Source organism: Penaeus japonicus, unplaced genomic scaffold (genome assembly GCF_977035675.1).
Source record: "Penaeus japonicus unplaced genomic scaffold, GWHDUDI00000001_assembly GWHDUDI00000006, whole genome shotgun sequence".
Taxonomy (NCBI): domain Eukaryota; kingdom Metazoa; phylum Arthropoda; class Malacostraca; order Decapoda; family Penaeidae; genus Penaeus; species Penaeus japonicus.
The window spans coordinates 4426670-4431669 of NW_028234408.1; the positions used below are offsets into that span (position 1 = coordinate 4426670).

Here is a 5000-nt window from a genome sequence, read left to right on the forward strand (position 1 = left end):
CTATAAGTATGTCTCTCTGTTCAAGGTATTAGTTGGGCTTTTAGTTCTATAAGTATGTCTCTCTGTTCAAGGTATTAGTTGGGCTTTTAGTTCTATAAGTATGTCTCTCTGTTCAAGGTATTAGTTGGGCTTTTAGTTCTATGAGTATGTCTCTCTGTTCAAGGTATTAGTTGGGGTTCTAGTTTTATAAGTATGTCTCTCTGTTCAAGGCATTAGTTGGGGTTTTAGTCTTATAAGTATGTCTCTCTGTTTAAGGCATTAGTTGGGGTTTTAGTTTTATAAGTATGGCTCTCTGTTCTTATGTGTTGAAATGTCTGCCCTCAGTGTTTTTTTTTTAAGTATTACAAAATAAAGATATTCTCTTTGAATTGTATTCAGCAAAATGATAAAACAGGCACAAGGCACACTAAAGAAAAGAAATACATGATATTAGTATTATTTAAAGTTTTTTAATGTATCATAGGAAGAATATTGTAGTGAATATGAAATACATTATTATTTTGCTTAAGTGTCAAAAATATATTTCTTTAAATAACAGATCCATGGATATCTTATACTTACTTACTAAAACAAGCATATTTGATTTCTTTATCAATCTATATCAGGTAAATACTCTGAATCAAACTCATAATCTATATTAATTCATAATCTATAATTTACAATTTGTATTGTTGTTCGTCATTGATCTATAGATTTACAATTTGTATTGTTGTTCGTCGTTGATCTATAGATTAACAATTTGTATTGTTGTTCCTCATTGTAAATAAGGATCACCCTAGTTAAGTAAGGACAGAACCTTTGTTTTCCCTTCCACAGGAGCCAGATGTATTTCTTTTGTGTTTTCAGGAGGAGCCAAAGAGTGACCACATTACTGGGGAAGCTACCCATCACCATAGCCACCTGAGCACCGATTGTAACTTGAGCATCGCTATCTACTTTGAAGACCTGTTCGGATGAAGAACTAATGCAAAAAGGGAAAAATTAGAATTTTATTCAGGATGTCTTTTGTCAAAGGACGAAGGAGGGTATTCTTTCATGGTTTCTTTTATGTCTCCATTTGGAAGAATGAAAAAAAAAGGTTTTGTTCATATTCATATAGCTTTTTTGGAGCACTATTATATCTTCCTATCCTGGATTTCTGTGAAAGTTTTTTTTTTCAATCTGACCTGAAAATTACAGCTTAAGTTGTAAGGCTTATTCACTTACATTCAAAGAGAAACTACTTGAACCATTTAAATTTACACAAAAACTAAAAAAACCTGCCTTAAACTCTTTGTAAAGGTATGAAAGAATATCTGTAAAGTAGTACATATTTATTGATACATATCACAATTTACTAACTACTAGTAATTTGTAATAGCCTTGCATAGTGTAGAAAAGAGTGATTCCAAATATCACACTTATATTTCAGCTGATTAGATGAAACATTTCTACAAAACTAAGTGCTAACAAGATACCAGGAATGAATTATTTTGTGCAACCTATATGAATCCATAAGGAAATGAGAGACTCCATCTTAGATCTTGATAGATATAACATTACCATAAATGCCCTTATGCTGATTATTGATTAGAATAACTTCTAAGTTCATACTGAATATAGTAATCATAATAAAGGTCTGTACACCTCAGAGATTTTTAAACCAGTAGCTTATTAATTAAACATGTATATTTCAGAACACAAAGTTAGTTATATGAAAACATATCAACATATTACTGAATGTTAATTTTCATTATGATTTCAATAGTGGCAGCATGATGCTATTAACAGACAGCAAGAATATGATAAAAAAAATGATTAGAAATATGACATCTCTGGAAAGGCCTTCTATTAATTTTCCAGATTAAGTCTAAACAGGAAAATAATTCTGATTTCAGTTGGACATCGAAGCAACTGGTGTTACAGGTATGCTTATAATAATGAAAAAGATCAAGTTGAGTTAGGTGATCAGAGTGGGAATATAAATGTGCGTGCTTGTCTGTATGTCTGTATACTCGTGTATGTATATGTGTATATATGTATATATATATATATATATATATATATATATATATGTATATATATATATATATATATATATATATATATATATACATATATATAGATACACAAATACACACACACACACATGCATATATATATACATATGTATGTATATACATATATACATATATATACACTTATACATATGTAAAGTCAGACAAACTACAGATCTGTGCTTGATTTCTCCATTGTGTTACTTGTAAAATGGTGATGGCAGCTGTAAATATTATGTAAAACACAAATGAGGGCTTCCCATATGCATTAATTAAATATAGTACAGTATATGCTTTGAATTTTCTCACCTAGGAAATACCATAAAGTATTTAATCTTTTATACACAATATCCCCATGTAGTTAGCTTTAAAAGACCCCCATGTATTAATTATACAGTGTCTACAATTATTTGTTAGAGTACTAGCTGTAGACACTGGATAATGTTCCTCGTGATGAGAATGTTTAATGAAGTAAAGGAACATGTCAATCCCTTTCGATTGCACGCTTCCTAATGAGCCCAGATAGAAAAAAAAAACACAGAAATTAAACAGTCTCACCACGAAGATAGTTCCCTCTCCCGAAAGTTCTATTTCTCTTCCTTCCTCGTCTACTTTTGTATATTCAGAATGTCGATTTAATCCCACTTGGTCTCCTACTTCCAAAATTGTAATAATAGTAATTATTTCCTACTGGATTACGAGCATAACTATCTGTGCAGAACACCATACGTGTCAATTCTTTTGTTAATCCATCATTATTACAAGGTGATAGTTTGGCAGCAGTACTTAAAAGATAATGATAATAATGATAATAGATATTATGTATTACTTACAACATATAGGTAAATGACAGAGTGGGGTTAAACTATTGAGGATTTTGGCCTTTCCCCTAATCACACTTTATGTATATATATATATATATATATATATATATATATATATATATATATATATATATATATATATATATATATTATATATATATATATATATATATATATATATATATATATATATATATATGTATATGTATATGTATATGTATATTATATATATATATATATATATATATATATATATTATATATATATATATATATATATATATATATATATATTATATATATATATGTATGTATACAGTTATATATATAGAATGTTATTTATTATTGATGCTGCATTATTTCATATCGCATGAATCACAGGACAATCGCCTCCAAGCTAATGTTAAGTGATGTTAGTTTTACAGCCACATACTACTGTGGCCCAGGTGTTGTTGCCTTTGCTAACGGAATATGAACTAATTAGATACACAAGGCCCAGTCGAATGGGATTTAAGATAGATAGATATTGTGGCATGAATGTCACTTTTCACTCATGGCTTCATACCTTTTATATGTTTATTTTTTCAAATTTAACCTACCAGACAATGTACAGTGTATTTTAAATGATTTATGTGATTATACTGAGGCTTCATTGCTTAAAAACACAGTACAGTTTGTATGAAAGGTCTCTGTAATTTTATTTAATATAGGATGTAGGACTAAGGATTATTTAAGATATATACACTGTTAAGTGTTGTCCTGTGTATATTTATATTTGTTTCTTGAATGTTCTTGTAAGCAACACTAATAACTGTCTTATGATCGTACTTGAATATCTATCTGAGGAAAAAATGACAGGAGTATGATCTAAATAATCTAGTCAATAGGTATCTCTGTAGAGTTACACAGATATCACCACTAATGCCATTAATGCTGATGCATAGTCAGACCCCTTTATTTCATAGCATACCTCATCTGGTTTTAAGTTATGTGATGGTTTGGTTTTCAATAGTACAATACAAAAGGTGTTTTATCCCAAATACACTTCAATGTTGTCACTAAAAATGCATCATTACTTAAAGATGAATCTGTTTACCCTTCTTGTTTCTTCCTAGTTTTTATTTCATCCTCCCACTAATGGATCTTTCATGTTCATGTCAAGAAATATTTTTTTTGTAAGTCAGTATATCATGGATTTGTTTCTAGTTTGTGGGCCTTAACTTGTATCTAGGCATAGTTTATTTCAGCACAAGAAGAAAAAAAAGATCTAAAGATTAAGATAATATCTCCCTCACCTTTTCAGTGCACTTGATGACTTATGATCAAAGTTACATAGATCGTAAATGCAAAGGCCAAGTTACCCTTTGGTTTAAAGCCTTTTTTTCATATATAGATGTACTAGGTAAGCTATCTGCAAGTGGCGTTCATATATGTCGAGTGCCCAGAACAATAACATTTTTTTATCTGTGGATAGTCTTAAAACCAAGGGTTTTTTCTAACAAGAGCAGAACACTTTCTTTTATTCTCAGAATAATTGTGCAAGAATGGAGCAGGGAAGCAGAGAGTACAGTACATGATGCATATTTTATACCGTTTAAGTCCAGTCATGCAGACACTGGTATAAACCACGTACATGCACCTAAACAGTGTCTAGTACATACCTTAGATATCCTTCTGTGAAAGTCTAATGAAGTCCAAAGCTATGGTCGTGAATATTTCCCTATTCCACCATACCGATCTTCCTAGAGGTCTCTAGGTTACTCTTTATCTATCTAGTATTTCTGGCGTATTATCTATAAGCCTCATCCAAGTTATATACCTAGCTCGTGTAAGATTTCCTATTTCTCGTGCAAATTTCTGCATGTCTCTTCTTCTCTGTCTGTTAGCTTATTAATCTCTTATTTGTTTTGATGTTTGTAGATAGGTCTAATCATGCAGGTGCTAATCAATTGCTCTCTAGAATAGTGTTTGATACTCTGAAATGAAAACATGAAAGTAAATGTAACAACTTGTTGGCTTTACCCCTTAAAGGAGATTTTTTTTTTTTTCATTCAAAACATCTCGGTAAATAGATAGAAAAAGTGAATAGGAGTGGAATAGAACATAAGATCCTGAGAGTTAGATAATTGAGCATGAATATC

The 5000-nt window shown here is 30.3% G+C and overlaps 1 protein-coding gene across 1 annotated transcript in view; it reads left to right on the top strand.

The window, feature by feature from the left end:
- The window catches only part of Rgk3 (Rad, Gem/Kir family member 3), a gene marked incomplete in the record, with an annotated part of 109619 nt that extends 107534 nt beyond the window's left edge, over positions 1-2085 (top strand). The window contains 1 exon segment of the mRNA XM_086537581.1: positions 847-2085.
- Between the last annotated feature and the right edge of the window lie 2915 nt (positions 2086-5000).